This window comes from Macrobrachium rosenbergii, chromosome 14 (assembly GCF_040412425.1).
Source record: "Macrobrachium rosenbergii isolate ZJJX-2024 chromosome 14, ASM4041242v1, whole genome shotgun sequence".
Taxonomy (NCBI): Eukaryota; Metazoa; Arthropoda; class Malacostraca; order Decapoda; family Palaemonidae; genus Macrobrachium; species Macrobrachium rosenbergii.
In genome coordinates, this window is record NC_089754.1 from 20,868,893 (window position 1) to 20,887,671 (window position 18,779).

Consider the following 18,779-nt stretch of genomic DNA (forward strand, 5'->3'; position numbering starts at 1 on the left):
TGATCATCCATCCTCCAATTATCAAGCATAGCAAATGGCAGCCCTCTAGCCTCTGTAGTTTTGATTTTATTTAAGGTTAAAGTTAGCCATGATCGTGCGTCTGGCAACGATATAGGACATGCCACCACCGGGCCGTGGGTGAAAGTTTCATGGGCCGCGGTTCACACAGCATTATATCGAGACCACCGAAAGATAGATCTATTTTTTCTGCGCATTTTTTCTTGTTTTTAAGTGAAACGAAAGATGCCAAGATGCGTTCACGAGAAAACTACAAATATAGAACGTTGTAATAACGGGAACAACTCGGCCTCCACATTTTCTCTTGACTTTTAAAGGTCTCCAAGAGGTTGATCACCGAAGATACATAATATAGTCGAATGTCTGATATTGATGTAGAATAAGAGATAAAAAAAAAGAGATTAGATGTTATCTGAAGGTGCACCTCTTTTGGGAGGTAGGCAAAAACCTTCGTGTGCCTGTAATGAACCGTGAATTGGGTAAGACAGAGAGAGACAGACAGACAGACTTGTATAGCTTTGCGGCGTCTGCAAACTTTATTAGACTACAAGTTACGTTTATGAACAGAAATTTTTAAGTACTAATAATCTCTCATTGTATAATAAATGATCATATCTAATATGATGGTGTGTTTTTCACCTGACAGTCTGTGGTTCCACTTTGGCGAAAAAAAAATCCCCCGACCCTTAACCCATGCTTTTGTTTTTGTCTCCGTAGTGGATGTGAATGACCTGTCGTACTGTAGATAAACAATTGGCATTTTTCATATTGTTTAGTCAGATGTGTTCATCTCGTGGTTGAATGTGGGAAATAATTTCATCCTGAACGTGCGTTCCTTAGTACTTTTAGTGTCCCAGATTGCTCATCACTTCATTCTTTGAACGTGTACCTCTCTCGGTTCAGCCTAGAACTCGGGGGAAAATCGAGGAGGAACGGAAAGCAAGCATAAGGAATAACGAAAAGCAGCAGCAGTGAAAGAAAAGGGTTAAGTGGGCTTTTGGCTAAAAGGCTTTGAGCTGGAGCAACACAGACTTGAGGTTGCAGATGTTTATCACAGACCGAGGTGGCGCCGTAAGACCTCTCTCTCTCTTGCCTTCCTACTCCTGGGATTCCCCCCCCCACCCCCCGTCTCTCACCTCCTCCTTCCCCTGCCGCCCAACTCTTAATACTAACTTTTCCTTACCCACCCCCTTCCCCTCCCTCGACTGCTCCTCTCGCCCTCTATCCTCAGCCACTTCCCAGTCCTAATGATACTAATCGTCTGACTCTGACGCCACGCACAAACACACGCACGCACACACAGCTTCAGATTTGATGTTCGCTGATGTTTCCTCCGATTTTTCTCCGATTCTGAATGAGTGATTTGTCTCTCTCTCTCTCTCTCTCTCTTAATTTCCTGTGTTACAAATTTTAATTCTTTTTCCGCGGAGTGCAGGAACTTTGACTGACAGCTTGTCGTCTTGATTTGTGAGTGTGTCACAGTTCGAAAACATGGAGAGGGAAAGAATCTGATTATCTAGAAGGTAGTGACAGAGAAGGCAGGCAGGCAGGCAGGCGGCAGGATGTCTTGAGGGATAACGGTGCTCTTATAAGTAACTTCTAGGATTTTGTTCGTTGTAGGATTTAGTGGACAGACTCAAAGTGGGCGGGTGAGGAGGAGGGGAGGGACTAAGAGATTACAAGATTGCTCTACGGGATTTCATAAGGTTTAGGGGATTTACTCTTAAGCTTACAGGCGCCTGCCCAATGTTGCCAACACCAAATCACGACGGAGGCAGGAAACATTGGTGTACCACGTCACTGTTGCCGCACGCACTCAATTAGTGTGCCGTCGTCAGGTCGCAAGTAGAATTATTCTTTTCCAGTTATGTTTATCGTTGTTGACTGTTTGAACTTACTTAAGAAAACCACCGTTGGTAAGTTAAAAGTCCCTGATGGTGGTATGAAATTACGCCGCCACTTGCTGATAAAATCTCTTAATCACAAGTATAATCTAGGAATCTTAGAACTCCCCTCCTCCCCCCCCCTCTCTCTCTCTCTCTCTCTCTCCCATACTGGTCAGATCACCTCTGTGCAACCTGGAAGTGAACCTAGACTGGAGTTGCCCGCAGACTTCTGTGTGACGTCGCCTTTTTTAATTTTAATTTTTTGCCGATTAGACATGATTTTTCTTAGCCCGAGGAAGACAGGGTAATGGGAAATAGAATTGTCTCAAAGTTAACTGTAATCATTCCGACAAAAAATCTGCGGCAAGTTTTGTTAGCGCTTCATGCTCAGCAGTTTAAAGGAAAGCATTTTGTTCTTTTTCGGGAAGAAAAATGTGCGATTAAGAGACTTTTTCATGGACAAAAAATCGAAATATGTAAAATAAAACCTTGATAGTTACGTGAAGAAAAATGATTTCAACTTTTGGCGAGCTGTATCCCTCCTCCCTGGTAAGCACGTTGGCCATGTTCTGTATAAGGTAGCACAGCCACCTCCTGTCATTACAGTACAGAGTGGCCTTTACTTAAACTCTGGGCCGCCTTGTACCTCCTTATCTCTCTCTCTCTCTCTCTCTCTCTCTCTCTCTCTCTCTCTCCGACACCTACCATGTTAGGCCAATGAATGCTGTGTGGCATGGTAGTACTGCTGCCTTGGCTGGCGCCACCTCACTCGCCCAGCTCCCATCCTTGGGCTTATCTTCCACCCTCTCACTCCCGCACCCCCTCCCTCTCGGCCCCTTCCTCTCCTCTCCTTCCTCATCTTTAGTCCAGGGTAATTACCGGCGTCTCAATCCTTCCACCCCTCCCCCGACCCCACTGGCCCTCTTCCTGTCATGCCCTCCCAACCCCCATCTCCCCCAATCTTGAAAGGAACCATGGGCAGTCCGGTGTATTTATAAGACCTATGTTTTTTTTCTTTTATCCGTGATTGATATGAAAGATTAAAGCGTGTTTTCCTTTCATTTGCAGGTGAGCCCCCGAGTTGGACCTTACAATTCGAAGATTGTTAACCCCGTACCCTTTAACCCATTGGAAACTGCCAACGGTTATCGTCGAGGTAGGTCCCGTCTCAAGCTTGACCAAAACCATGGTGCAGTCAGTCTTCTCTTTATGGTGTTACCCCAGATAGTTTTTGTGCAAAAAAGATGAACGACAATGTAAAGGTAAATTAGTTATCTGAAAGTGCACTAATTTCAGTGTTAGGTCTGTTGCATGACTGTTTTGCATACCCGTTGGTCGTAATTGGTGTTACATTTATGTATTTTACCCTTCTTCATGGAAGTGTATTCATGTAAAGTAACTTCGTGCAGATACTAAGAAGACTTAAGGTTTTTTGCATAGCGTATGAAGTATTTTTCTTATGCCTTTATGATGACTTATGCTTATTCACTAAATTTTTTTGTACCTCATAGAAAGTTTTCTAAAACGCTCTTATGGCTTGTATGTTGTATATGTTTTAAGTATATATAGACACAGTAATACTTTTAGGTATCGCTTCCAGTAACTGTATTTTTACTGTGTAATTAGTTTTATTTTTTAATGGTTAGGTAATGACGCATCTAGATGATTTATTCGTAAATCTTACTAAAATACCATTAACTTCCGAAGTACGCTTCACCAGAAACACTAATATAAAAAGAGAGAAGAAAATAAATAAAAAAGTTACTAAACCGCTCCATCGGTATGCAAACAAAAAGGTCAGTACAAGTCAGAAAACTTGAGACAGCGATGCTTGGTGCCTTAAAGTACTTTCACAGCCTCTCTTGAACTTGAGTATCAGCATCAGTAAAATGGCAAGACCTTTCCACAGTTTAACAGCATAAGAAACGTACCAGTGTGGCAACGTGTCACATCCTCAATATGAATACCGATGCTCAGAAAGGCGTAGCGAACTCTGTAGTTCTTGTGGCACAGGCACTCAAGGTCGTACTGGCAGTTTCTGTTGAAATGGGCCTTAGAAGCTAGTCAGATCTGGTGTTCTCCAGTGATGGAATAAGGAAACCAACTTTTGGAGCAATCCGTCTGAAAAAATAAAGTTCCGCAGACGCTGATGACATGCAAACCGTAGAACGTTATACCAGTATTAGTAAAACATGAGGCCTGGAGCTTGTGGCACTGTCCATCTGCTCTATGAACAAAGAAACCTTATGAAGAGTACCTGGACTTTTGGCAGCATCAGATAGTTTGAGCCTACTGAAAAAGGGAGCTTAGTGTCAAAGGTTACACCAAGTATTGTCAGATATTTTCAGGATTAAGGAATATCACATATGCAAAGCAAATCATTTCTTTGGGGGTACAGCACGAGATCAGCTAATCAGTAATGTTATTTTTTTTTTTTTTTTGCTGGAATTACTGATCAGTTCCAGATCTTTGTTGAGGCAAGCAGCTCTTTTGTTTTGAATTTGGGGTTTGAACAGTAACGATGTGTCCCATCGTCTTCATGTAAGAGTTTATGGTAACTAAGCGAAAGGAAGCGCCAAGATAATTTTTGAAAGTGTCTAGACGTACATCCGTTGTCAAGGTTGTCTAAGATGTAACTAGTGAGATCCAAAAGGGCAACACAAATATTTATCAGAGTTTTTCATTTGCTTTCTGACTGACATCAAGCTAATTGTGCATTCAAGTTATTGTTATAAAAGCTTGCAGATCAACTCCGAGCAACCTTAGAAAGCGCTGGAAGGAAGGAGACAAGCTTAAAATTGTTGCAATCAGCCCCTTGACAATCCTTTGTCCCAGGTGCCGTATTGGCTAAAAATGAGAGGAGTTGATAACTCGCCAGGTTTTATCACTTTATATATTTATTTTTACCTGAAGCATCCAGGAGATGTCTGTTTAGCACGCGTACTATAGTTTTTTTTTTCTTCAATTTACACCAGTTGCTCTGAACCAAGTAGGCAGATAAACTCCCCCTCACCATTCCCCTCTCTTTTAATACGCGGAATGAACGTATTCAGTCTGCCATTTGTCGTCCTATCAAGGAAGTTATTTAAATAACGTTGGATGGGTGACCTCCAAGACATGTCAAAGACTCAGGCGCCATCCACACACACACACACCTTGAGCAATCGTGTGACAGTGGGCGAGGCTAGCAACTTCATTCACCCTACAACACTTGCTGAAAAGTGGAAGGCTAGCACTTCTTGAGTTGCCTCGTCCAAGGGGAAAGCCGTAGAAAATGTGGAATAGTCTTTGGAGTTGAATGCTTGTATATAGGAAGTGTGTGAATGCGAGATCGAGGTGAATGATGGTGATTGTGTGTGTATGTGACACACTGCAAATGAACCTTCAGTATAAATAAATGAATTTGCGGGTACTATGTAAGTTTTCAGCACACAGGTTCATCCTTAAATGGGCAGTTTAAGAATGAGTGGTATTCTTTATTAGGGGAGCTACACACACACACACACACACACATATATATATATATATATATATATATATATATATATATATATATATATATATATATATATATACTGTATATATATGTATATATATATATATATATATATATATATATATATATATATATATATATATATATATATATATATATATATTATTGCTGCTGCTATGTAAAGAAATAAGAAATAAACGAACATTCATTCCAGTGCTGCCGCTAATATACTTGGTATCTAGCTCGTAGAATGAACACACTGAGAAGTGTTATGAACGTGCATTTTTTGACGTGTAAGTGCATCTTTTACACATCCTGGGCTCCACCATGCCGACGTCGTTCGGGCAGACCGGTTTGCTCTCGTCTTCTCTGGATTTGCCTCCGACTCCATAAATATTAAGGTGTCAGATGGCTTATAGTGTTTATGAAGGAAGTGCTTAGCCTAAGGCCCTATGTTGTCTACCCGGACTCTCACTGGCGACAGAGGGTCGGCGCCTCTTCTGTCCGCCTCACCTATACGGTTTCTTCTTCGCTCCATCTGTGAGTGCGTGCGTGCACGCGCGCGCTCTTGCGTCTGGGCTCGCTTGCAAATCTATCTGGGGTACTTTGCATTGCTAAACGTTCCTGTCCCTACGTCATAGATTCTCTCTCTCTCTCTCTCTCTCTCTCTCTCTCTCTCTCTCTCTCTCTCTCTCTCTCTCTCTCTCTCTGTGGACATGGGTCTAGGGGAGAAACAATGGTCTAGGGGGGAAAAAGTAATAAGGGAAGCGGGACAGGGCCGCAGGTGGGGATCTGGGGGGAAGGGGGGGAGGGGTAGGTGTTAGGGATTTCCATGTAGATCGGAAGCAGAGAGCGAACACACTTTGAAGGGCAGCAGAAGTTGTGGTAGACAGGCCTTGAGTGGTCACCAAAAATAGCAGATGGTTTTGTCCCTTTTCGTTCATCTCGACTGAAATTTCTTTCCTTCCTGGACTTCAGGAAATATCAACCCCCGCCCCTCGGCTGGGTGATTTTACCTGAGCTCCGTTATCTCACACTGTCTTATTAAGGGTGTCGGAGGGGAAAAAAAACGCTTTACTGTATGCTTATTCCACTCAGTTCTGGCTCACTTAAATGAATGTTTTGCTTTTGCTTCTTTTCTGTCCTACTGGTGGCCCACGATGCAGTGGTAATATTCTCTCTCTCTCTCTCTCTCTCTCTCTCTCTCTCTCTCTCTCTCTCTCTCTCTCTCTCATAGTTTTTATTTTTCTTTGGTTCTCTTAAAGAAATATCATACGGAACAGATAGATACAAAATAATTCGAAAACAAAACGATTGCTCACATGCTGAGCAAACAGTGCAAACATTTCGCGTTTACTTATTTCAGTATGGCTCGCATTGTTTGCAGTCTTGATATTGAAAAAGTGCAATGTGTGTCCATAAATTTGCACAACCACGATAGTCTACGGGCGATAAACTGTTTGAACTTCGGTCTTCCAGCCTAGGCCGGGCCTATCCCATTTCTGGTCCCTATAATTATGCTTTATGAAGATACCTTTGTCCAAGCTTGGACGGTGCGTATGTAAGTTTATTATCAGGGTTTATAAAAATTTCTTTAATATGGGAACAGGAAATGGTAGTTTGACATAATTTATTCCCTGTTTAAAGAATTCATACGTGCACTTAAATTTTTCTTGAAGCTCCCCCCCAAAAAAAAAAAAATTGATGTCTCTCTCTCTCTCTCTCTCTCTCTCTCTCTCTCTCTCTCTCTGTAATATTAAATGTGTATATGTAATGGCGTGTAGGGTATGTTGGTTATATGGCCTTGTAATTATTGTCTTTTATTTTGCCCTCTTTCAGGATATGCAACCTCGTTTACCAGTCTGTGACTCACTCCTTTTAGTCCTTTAATGTTTACAGATATGACAGCAGATGCTGTTTATGCTGTGTAGAAGGGAGGAGTAGATCCTTGAAAGGTGTAGGAGAGATGGGGTGCAAGAGGCAATGGAAAGGAAGGAACTTCATGTCATGGAAGAGGCGAGAGTTAGCTTTGTAAGTGTTTGGCGGGATGGTGATGATATATATATATATATATATATATATATATATATATATATATATATATATATATATATATATATATATATATATATAAATATAGTGTGATTTTATTGTTCGCATAACAGAATAAATTTGACATATCTACTTTACCCCACTACCTATCAATGACTGGATGTTTGTCGGGCAGTTTAATATAGTGTTTTGGTTCGTTTCATTGTTCTGAGAAAGGGGCGGGAATGGCCTGGCCATATTGTCTACATTGTTGCCGCCATCAGTTTTTCCTCACTCGGTAATTCCCCAACTCGGCGAGATGGGGGTGTATCCTGAAACTTACTTGTTTGACTTGGTCATTATTTTGATGTTGAGGCAGGACATTCAGTTGTTGATATTAAGTAAAATATGTTGATTCCTTTTTTGTTTTATAGACGATCAATACAAGTAAATATTTCGAGTATAGAATCCTGTTTTTGAGAAAGTGATGTTTGTGGTCGAGTTTCGTTATCCATGAGAGAGAGAGAGGCTTGCAACCAGGTACCCAGGTTTGAGAGAGAGTCAGTCATTGAATTGGGCTTTAAATGATCGGTTTTGAAATAAATTAAAAGGTGAAATTATACTGGAGATGAAGAGCAGGAAATGACACAGATGATTTAAGATCCTGAATCAGAACCGACTTTTACAAACTGATTTCCCTGTTGCCTCACCATGTGTCAGACAAAGAGGTTCCTCCACGCAAGTGTTTTAGTTATGAATGCACTGGAAAATTATTTCCATTTATTAAATCTCTCTCTCTCTCTCTCTCTCTCTCTCTCTCTCTCTCTCTCTCTCTCTCTCGTTTAGCTTTGACAGAAAGGATGCTTCGGTCCCCTGCCCCTTAACAAATCAAAGTTAAGTTCTTAGAAACTTTGCATATCATGAAAGCCCGTCATAAACTTATGAAGGTGCAAGCAAACATTCAGTACTAAAACTTCATAAAACTCTAATAATTCAGATCTTTCGTATGCCTCGGAAGTTTATCCGTCAGCTACACGCAACTGCCTCGAAATTTTAGAATCTGTCTTTATGCCTGCGTTCTTGCTAGGAGAGCTTTTTAGCCCCAAAATTTTAGATTCTGTCCTATTACTATTATTATTATTATTATTATTATTATTATTATTATGTTGGTCTATCACAGTTATCCTATTCAACTGGGTGGTTTTTATACTGTGGGGTTCCGGGTTGCATCCTGCCTCCTTAGGAGTCCATCACTTTTCTCACTATGTGCTCTGTTTCTAGTAGCACACTCTTCTGCATGAGTCCTGGAGCTACTTGGGCATCTAGTTTTTCCAGATTCCTTTTCAGGGATCTTGGGGTCGTGCCTAGTGTTCCTATGATTATAGGTACAATTTACACTGGCATATCCCATATCCTTCTTATTTCGATTTGCAGGTCTTGACGCTTATCAATTTTTTTTTTCTTTCTTTCTCATCTACTCTGGTGTCCCATGGTATTGCCACATCAGTGAGTGATATTTTCTTCTTGATTTTGTCAATCAACGCCACGTCTGGTCTAGTGGCACATACCCTATCTGTTCTGGTACCATAGTCCCAGAGAATCTCAGCCTGATCGTTCTCTGTCACTCCCTTAGGTTGGTGTTTCTTGCACAGGCTTCAGTGGAGGGCTTTTGCTACCGAATCATGCCTCTTTTTGTACTGGTTCTGCGCAAGCGCCGGGCATTCGCTTGCTATGTGGTTTATGGTCTCGTCTTTCACATTGCACTTCCTGCATATGGGTGAGATGTTATTTCCATCTATTGTTCTTTGAACATATCTGGATCTTAAGGCCTGATCTTGTGCCGCTGTTAGCATTCCTTCGGTTTCCTTCTTGAGTTCTCCCCTCTGTAGCCATTGCCATGTTTCATTATTATTATTATTATTATTATTATTATTATTATTATTATTATTATTATTATTATTATTATTATTCAGTAGATGAAACATATTCATATGGAGCAAGCCCATAGCGGCCATTAACTTTAAAGTCAAGCTTCCAAAGAATATGTTGTCCATAAAGGAAGAAGCAAGGGGAAGTAAAGGGAAATACAGAAAGAAGAGATCCATTTATTTAAAAAGAAAAAAATAAGTAAATTGATAAAAATTTATTAAAATGCAATTGGAATTTCTGAAGTTCCAGTTGCACTGCATCTCTGGGAGGCTGTTCCAGTCCAACGTTGTGAGAAATATAAGACCTTAGGAACTGAGAAGTTCGACAGCGAGGCACATTTACCGAATATTGGTGCTGCTGTTCAGCGAATCTGGTTGCTCTCGGCAGATAAAGGGGGTCTGGGATCAGTTGTAAATGTGAAAGATCTCCGTGTTCTTGCTAGGAGAGCTTTTGGGCCTGGTTGATGTTAATGAGTGATACCACTTTGATTGCATTACCAGTCATTATTACTCCATTACAGTTTTAGAATACAAAGACTTCATTTTTCCCGGGTCTTTGTTGCTGCAAACTGAAATAATAATGTAATGGAAATCTTGCAAGTTTTCCCCAGCCTTTTAACTTTAGGGTTAAAACAGTTTTTAGACACTTCATATTCCGAGCGAAACTGCAGCTCTTAAGTTCCAAACGCATTTTTTTTATTGCTATTTTAGAAGTTTTATAGTCTCTGGAAATTCTCAGTACTGACAGTCCCCATTAGTAATGATAATTTTGCAGTGCTTAATATTGCAACAGTTTAGAAAAATTGCAATTTCATTTCGTGGGGGATCTGTTCATACGGATATTATAGACTTGAAAAGGCAGATCAGCTGGCCAAGTCCGCAGTAATACATCTGATTCCCAGGGGATGTGGTGTTCCGTATCGTTAATTTTTGTCATGAATTGCAAATGTTTATGCAGATTTCTGGCAACAATAGTCTCTGGAAGTAGTGCCCAAAGAGACCTAAAGAAATAACTTGGAAGGATACCCCCTTCGAAATATATGACGCCAAGGAAATGGGGAGTTGTGATCTGCCGTATTTGCATTGGCCATACGCGATGAACTCGCGGTTACTCATGATCCCTTTTTGTGGTGATTACTTGCCTCGCTGACTTCAGTATTTACTGCACTGGTTGAATGTCCCAGGCTCCGGTCTCCAGTCCCGTAGGGAGGTAGTGCCGTCAGTGCACCTCACTCAGTGTACTGTGGACATTATTAAGGGTCTTTGCAACGTCCCTTCGGTCCCTAGCTGCAACCTCATTCCTTTGACTGTACCTCCGTTTATATTCTCTTTCTTCCATCTGACTTTCCACCCTCTCCTAACGATTGTTTCATAGTGCAACTGCGAGGTTTTCCTCCTGCTGCGCCTTTCAAACCTTCTTGCTGTCAGTTTCCGTTTCAGCGCTGAATGACCTCATAGGTCCCAGCGCTTGGCCTTTGGCCAAAATTCTGTATTCTGTTCTTTTCTATTCCGGTCTCCAGGAGCTGAGAGGTCGCTTTCTTATAGGCGGTTAGAAACATATAAAAAAATATTTAGTTTGGCCAGAGTTTGTCACAGAAGCTTATCTTATGAAAAGATGCAGCTCTTACTTTGCGTATAATTATACATGAGAGATGTAGTAGTTGGCCTGTTGTATGCTTTTGTATTTATCATAAATATTATAATTAATCCATGGAGTGTAAAAAAAATATTTTTGCAGAAGTAACCCTACTAGTTAAGATGCCAGTTAACCGGTAACAAACATCTTCAAGAATTTCATGGATACAAATTTTGCTTATTCCATGAATTTTTTATTTATATAACCAGTAACAATCGGTAATAACAACTTTGATCGTAAAACCCTGCAAATATGCAAGTTCCGTTTTCTGTTTGTGTTCAAGGAATAACTACTACTCCCTTAAAATTAGTGACTGTTTTTGTAAGGTTCCAGTTGATGTACTGTATTCATACCTAACCTAAGACATGTAATCATTATTTTAAGAGTAAAGGCCAGTGTGATTGTCTGCCAAATACTATTATCCACTACAGGCCTGAAAAAAAGCAGGAGCAAAATAAATATGTTTAAGTAGAATGAATCGATAACCATTTTCTCTCTCTCTCTCTCTCTCTCTCTCTCTCTCTCTCTCTCTCTCTCTCTCTCTCTCTCTCTCTGTCATTTGTCGGGAAGATATTTTATTGGCGCAAACAGGCTGTAGATCCTCGTAATATTCCGGCACCTTATATTCCTGAAAAGCGACTATTTCTTAAAAGATCTCTCTCTCTCTCTCTCTCTCTCTCTCTCTCTCTCTCTCTCTCTCTCTCTCTCTCTCTCTCTCTCTCTCTCGTTAAATGCATATACCATTACACACACACACACACACACACATAAATGTGTGTGCGTGTTTTAAAGAAAGATAAAATCCACAAAGGAAAGAGAAACAATGGAGTACTCCATTGTTTCTCTTTCCTTCATAGATTTTGTCTTTATTTATATTCATCACTTTACATATTTTCGTGATTCAGTTATACATACATATATATATATATATATATATATATATATATATATATATATATATATATATATATATATATATATATATATATATATATGTGTGTGTGTGTGTGTGTGTGTGTGTGTGTGTGTAATGGTATAGTATAGAATTTAACCATACACTATATATGTATATAAATAAATAATGTATACACAAAATGCAAACACGCATCTGTGAGCTTGGTGAATATTTGTATACGTATACTTACACATATGTGTGCACATGTGCGTATTATTTGTACGTGCGTTTGTGCGTGTGTTGTCCTCTTACACCGGTTGGCCGTTGGCGACACAGCGGTGTGGCGCCGGTGTAGAGTTGCCATCCATGATTCCTGGCGCCACTCACAGCCCCCCCCTCCCCCATCACTCCAGTTTCTGTGGGGTCCCTACCCGTTCTCCCTTCCCAATAAACTACCGTCGTTATGATCATATATAATATCGTAGACTTATTTGACTTTGTATTTGTACGTCATGAGTGGCGTTCTTTGTGAAGATCGTGCTCAACTTTCAGTGGGGGAAATGGGATAAAGGTTGGGAGTTCGCTGTGCTTGGGAGATTTTGCAGCGTAGACACATTTTTTTATGTTGTTTATTTTTATTCTTGGCGAGGATTAATTTTTAAAGTTCAAACCTCCACTTGTGAATATTTTAACGTTTTTCGATTTGTCAACGGTTCGTTTAAACGTTTCGAAGATAAGCTTTTAAAACGTAAGTCAGTATGACCCCGTTTAATTTTCGTGCTGGCATCTGCAGTTTCTGAACGGGGGTTCTTAAGAACGCGACCCTCCCAGGTTCAGTTGTCTATTAATCGTACTTAGGTTGATGATGTTTACTGCTGTTGTTTGAGGTTTTGTTTGTGCGAATAGTTTGTGACGTCGAAGGCTGCTTTTAAATTGGGCTGTGACGGCGTTCACTGTCTAGCAAGAGTCAGGCTCCGAGACAAAAATACTTTTATCTGCATTGCTGATTGAAGGGTTATTTATAAAACCCGAAAGGAAATGTGTGGGGAACTTCGGAGCCTCCATCTATTGTTCGATGGCGCACATTGGTATTAATGTGTAGTTCTTTCGAATGTCTTTTATTCGCCTGTTTTCTGAAGAGCTGCTTTCGGGACAAGAAAATTGTTTAATGTTTATTTTCCAGAAACATTTCTCTGATGGCTGCAACCAAGGAGATCTCTCTCTCTCTCTCTCTCTCTCTCTCTCTCTCTCTCTCTCTCTCTCTCTCTCTCTCTCAAGAATTTTTAACGGAGGATTGTATGTCAGAGGGGTCGACTTGAGCATCACGTTGATGGTTCTTTGTGGCTGTTCTCTCCTTGGCGCCACTGTCATTTTGCTCTATCCACTTTCTCCCCAAGGACCGTGAATAAGAATCGACTAATTGATTATTAATTGGGATTAAGAGACATAACATCAAAATCACTCTTCGATACTAAGAATGGAAGTGACTGTATGGAAATATTTAGTAAATGGATTTTTTTGTGTGAAATTGCTCCAACAGAAGCATGTTGATAAGTGTTGGTTGATATAGATTATGCCTGCCTTATGCCAGCACGGGCTCTTTCGCAGTAGCGGTTCATTAGTGATGGAAAGATGTTCAAGTGAATTCAAGTGAGTAAGATTATTGGTTTGTACCTCGGGACTCCGATGAACCAACCGAGATTGAAGCACTCCCTGGAAATACCAAATGAAAAGTTATACGGTAGTACAGAGTAAAGGAAACCTGAACTTGAATGTAACGATTACTAGTAATAAGATTAATAACAGAATCTAGTTTCAGGGAGAGTTGAAAGGTACAGTACGTGAGTGTGAATTGTCTTCAACAAGTTTGAGGAAAAGTGAAGCTTAACCCACGGTATGGAGAAGGTACGGCGGTTGAAAAATGTGCCAAGTTTGAAGATACGGAATGGGTACAAACTGATGTGGAGTAAGTGTTGGTTAGTATACAATGTTGCAAGAAGAATGAAGTGCAGTGTTTAATGGTGAATAGTAAGAGGAAAACGTCTCTTCCCAGATAGCTGTCGTCTTGAGCTGCTACCCACTTAATTTGTTTCTCGTTCAGGAACCATTAAAAAGACGTTAGTTAGCCAAAACTTGGGGTGGAGAAGGTCCACATGGGGATTCCCCATTATTTTTCAGAAAGGTGCTTGGTGTCATGTCTTGCAAACCTCGATCTTTTGCTTTGCTCTTCCAAGAAGTATTTAGCCAGATGAGCTAACTGTAACAATTGCAGTTAGGTGCTCCATTGCTTCTTTTCACCTCTATTGATATCATATATGTGGACATTTGTTAGTTAATTTACCTTTATTATCTCTCTTTCTTTCATTTGTGGGACCTTGCTTTGGAACTGTAGTTATAGTTGAAGTTTGTTTCTAGTGGGCTGTTAATAATTAATAATAATAATAATAATAATAATAATAATAATAATAATAATAATAATAATAATAATAATAATTTTGTTAACATAGTTAAATGATGATGATGATTATTATTATCATTATTAATTGTTTAATTAGTTAAGGAGAGTTCTTAGTAGCACTTTATGTTAAGTTACGTTTATCGAGTAAAAAGTTTAAAGGAACTGCATAAGAAATAATTTTCTTTTTTGGAGACATAGAAGGTGAGAATGAGGAAAGTGCAAGAATTATAGAGGCATAATTGAAGAAGTTAGGAATGGTTCTGATTGTGAGAAATTTGACTTCGCAAGTAGAAGAGTGGTATAGAACAAACAAACAACAAGTTTGATACATGGAAAAAAAAAAAGGATTATTGTCACAGAACTGAAATTGACATTTTGTGGAGAATGTGTTGGAAGTGTGGTAGGATTAACAGTTTGAGTGATAGAGTTTATGCACTTGAGTGGAGCTTGTGGAAAAATGTAGACTGAAAGCTGACAGGTATGTTGTAAAAGTTTCTTTGGCTAAATGGTGTTTTATCGGGGAAGTTATTTGGATAAAGGAAGAGATTATAGATTGGACGTGAAATGCCCAAGAAAAAATACAGTGAGTTTTGAAGTTACTGAAGAGAAAGCTATATTACAAAGGTAGAAATTGGTGTCAGGAAAAAATGAATTTTTTAGTAAATGTTATGAATGAATAGTAGCTGGAGTTCTGCAGACATTGCAAAATAGAAAGTGTTTGAAAAAGACAAAAGATAGCATGCGCAAAGTAAATGTTCAATAAACTCATGTAAGGAAATGAAATGTAGTTACTGAAAGTGAATAAAAAGTGTAAAAGTGTATGTTGAGATGAACTGCGTGGTGAATAGAGGACTGGAGGGATATGATCTGTCGAAATAGGCCAGTAATATAAAATTCTAGCTTAGGTGAGTTGTCTTATTGTCTGACAGTAATTTCATCATGTGGATGATAGAATAAGAGTTGGTGATCTGGTGAAAACGAGGTTATAATTCAGACGTCATCGGAACAAGGCGAGGAAGATTTAAAAATTGCTAGGTTGACACTTTGGAGGAAGTGTTAATTTAAAAGCCTATAATATCCAGGATGCACGAAAGTGTATGCTAGATAATAGGTCAATGATGCAAGCAATGTCACGGGTTGACATGCAACTGGTTAGGCTTTCGTGGAGTATATAAACTGCGTAGCTGGAAAACGAGGCCTCAAAGCTTTGGTTTATATTAACGTAATCAGTTTTTCGTCCTTGACTTTGTAGTTTTGAGGTGGTATGGTTGTTCAATTTTTTCCGTCTACTTCTGTGGATCACTTTTATGAGACATTGTTTGCTTTTATGGTTATTAATAGCATTGACTGGAGGAGCATTGCTGTTAGTAATGGTAATAGCAGCAATAACAGCAATATCACAGCCCCTGTGTCTTGCACAGGCGCTTTCCTTTGCAAGTGAAACCATTCTTCGGAAAGAAAATGATAAGGTAATAAAGATCTGTGACGGCACCGGTCTATAATTTCAGGTTAAACATTGCAGAAGACGCTTTATTAACACACACACACACACACACACACACACACACACACACACACACACACACACACACACAGACCAAGTAGCGGCGCATAATAAGCAGGATGGACACTAGGATGCGAAAGGATTCGAGAAGCAGTAGGAGGCACTCAGACCCAAAACACATACACATCCCACGTAGCCTTCCCCCCTCCCCCCAACCCCCCAACAAAGGCCACATTATGGAATCGTGGCGGAAGAGGGAGCTATCGTGTGTCTTCGTTTCCTCAGACTTTGTTTTGAGTAGCCACAGGAATGATAAGTGCGAAGGAGAAGAAATTTGATGAAAGAACGAGCGAATGGCCGAACCGGTGGGTGGTGGCTCAGGAATGTCCAAGTTCCTGTCGATTAAGCTTCCAACAGGATAGCTTACATTCTCTCTCTCTCTCTCTCTCTCTCTCTCTCTCAGAAAATGAAGAGCTTTGACTTTTTCTCTTCTATAAATATTACTGAGATACGGTGATGTAATGTTCTATATATATATATATATATATATATATATATATATATATATATATATATATATATATATTATAGTCAGGGCACTCATTATTATTATTATTATTATTATTATTATTATTATTATTATTATTATTATTATTAACCGTTCATATTGAAAAATATTCAAAGGAAACTTCCACATAATAGAACACCGATAAGTATAAAGACAACACTGCAGAATGAGCAAGAAAAATAAACAAAATACATAAACAAAAACCCCACAAAAAATAAACGAAGACAGTTGTGCTCGTCATTTTAATGTAGTATTAGCCTTCTGAAGTTTAGAATTTTAGCATTGATTACACTGGGGAGAGGTCCAATCCATAGTTTTGCGATAAAAGGCCGAGAGATTCCTGTAACTGACCAGCGTGGTACTCCAGCAGATTCTGATGTTCTGCAAAGCCAATAGCACTCTAGTTTTAGAGGCTCAGACAGTAAATGCAATAGTGGAGTTCCCAGATTTATTTAGGTTATGGATATTTACCGGGGAAAGTCGTTAATCATAGTAGTATTGATTGCAGTTAAGATCCGTGGGAGCTTTTGTCATAAAGGCGGGATAGCGGTATTCCTAGAATAAAAGATCTGACTGTGACATTAATACCCATCCACTCCGTAGATATAGCTCCGTAGGGGGCTAGTGCCGTCAGTGCACCTCATGCTGTGCACTGTAGGCACTACTGAAGGTTCTTTGCAGTGTCCCTTCGGCCCCTGGCTGCAAACCCTTTCGTTTCTTTTACTGTACCTCTTTTCATAGTCTCTTGCTTCCATCTTACTTCCCACCCTCTCGTAAAAATTGATTCATAGTGCAACTGCGAGGTTTTCCTCCTGTTACACCTTTTAATCCTTTTACTGTCAATTTCCGTTTCAGCGCTGAATGACCTCATCGGTCCCAGTGCTTGGCCTTTGGCCTAAATTCTATATTCATTCATTCATTCCGAAGATGTAGAAAGCCTTGCGGATTGATACAAGGTTTTCTGACGCCATTGGATATGCTTGAAGTGGTGTGAAAAAGAAAGCTAAAGTCAAAGCAATGAATTAAATTGTTATCCTTTGATACTTCAGTCACTTAGTTTGTATATGAGAACCTTTAGATAAACAAGGAAAGTGCAGTACAAAAACATTTTTGTGAGGTCTGCACTGAGATTCATTGCAACTAGTTAACAAATAAATCGTCATAATTACTTAATTGTTTCCGGTAAGCATAATGACCGTTGAAGTCAAATGTTTATATTCCAGGTGTTTGAATAAGATCTTAAGGATCAGGTTAGCGCTTGCAAGGTGGAGATTGACCTGTAATTATTATAATAGGTGTAGTCTTCGGAGGAAAGTGTAATTATTGCAATAGGTATAGTCTTTAATGTAATTATTGTGATAGGTGTAGTCTGGAGAAATGTAATTATTGCAGTAGGTGTAGTCTTTGGAGGAAAATGTAACTATTGTAATAGGTGTAGTCTTCTGAGGAAAATGCAGTTATTGTAATGGGTGTAGTTTATGGAGGAAAATAATTATTGCTATAAGTGTGGTCTCTGGAGGAAAATGTACGTATTGTAATAGGTGTAGTCAGTGGAGGAAAATGTAATTATTGCAATAGGTGGAGTTTTCGGAGGAAAATGTAATTATCGTAATAGCTGTAGCCTATGGAGGAAAATGTATATATTGCAATAGGTGTAGTCATTGGAGAAAAATGTAATTATTCCAGTATGTGTTGTCTTTGGAGGAAAATGTAATTATTGCAATAGGTGTAGTCAATGGAGCAAAATGTAATTATTGCAATAGGTGTAGTCTCTGGAGGAAAATGAGGTGCTTGGTTATTACTTGGAGGTTCCAGGGAAATTAGAAAAGTTTAACAATGATTCGTGTTAAGATTTACATTGTCTTTATAGGCACAATTTTTATAACCTTAGGAAATAAAGCTGTTTTAATATTTAGTGCATTAAAATTGTAGTTCTATTCTTGTTGCCTTTTGTTGAGATTAAAAGATTATATATATATATATATATATATATATATATATATATATATATATATATATATATATATATATATGATTATTATCACTTTTGTTGGAGGAAGGTGAAAAATAAAGGGTGTATTGACCAGTTTCGACTTTTGTCTTTGGAGGAAAATGTAATTATATACTACAAGTACTGACAGAACATACACAGCCGTTATAGGCTCCATATCCCCACTCAGGCCGGTAGTAAAACTGCTAAAAATCACAATAGACTCTCAGGGGACAATGACCATACCCATCAGATCAACCTGACAGGTGTCATGGAGGCCGGAGTTTGGAAACTCATTAACATTATTGTGTTTACAAATATGATAATCCTATTTTCATATATCTCTACTGCCTACCTTAAAGTTTAAAC

The 18,779-nt window shown here is 39.3% G+C and overlaps 1 protein-coding gene across 2 annotated transcripts in view; it reads left to right on the forward strand.

The window, feature by feature from the left end:
• The window catches only part of LOC136845759 (mothers against decapentaplegic homolog 6-like), a 169,359-nt gene that overhangs the window by 91,275 nt on the left and 59,305 nt on the right, over positions 1-18,779 (forward strand). The window contains exon 1 of one of the 2 annotated variants that reach the window (XM_067116007.1): positions 2,979-3,060. The exons of the other annotated variant lie outside the window; for it this stretch is intronic. The gene's annotated coding sequence lies outside the window, so the exon portion shown is untranslated. Of the gene's footprint in view, positions 1-2,978; positions 3,061-18,779 lie in introns of those variants that run through there. 2 annotated transcript variants of the gene reach the window in all.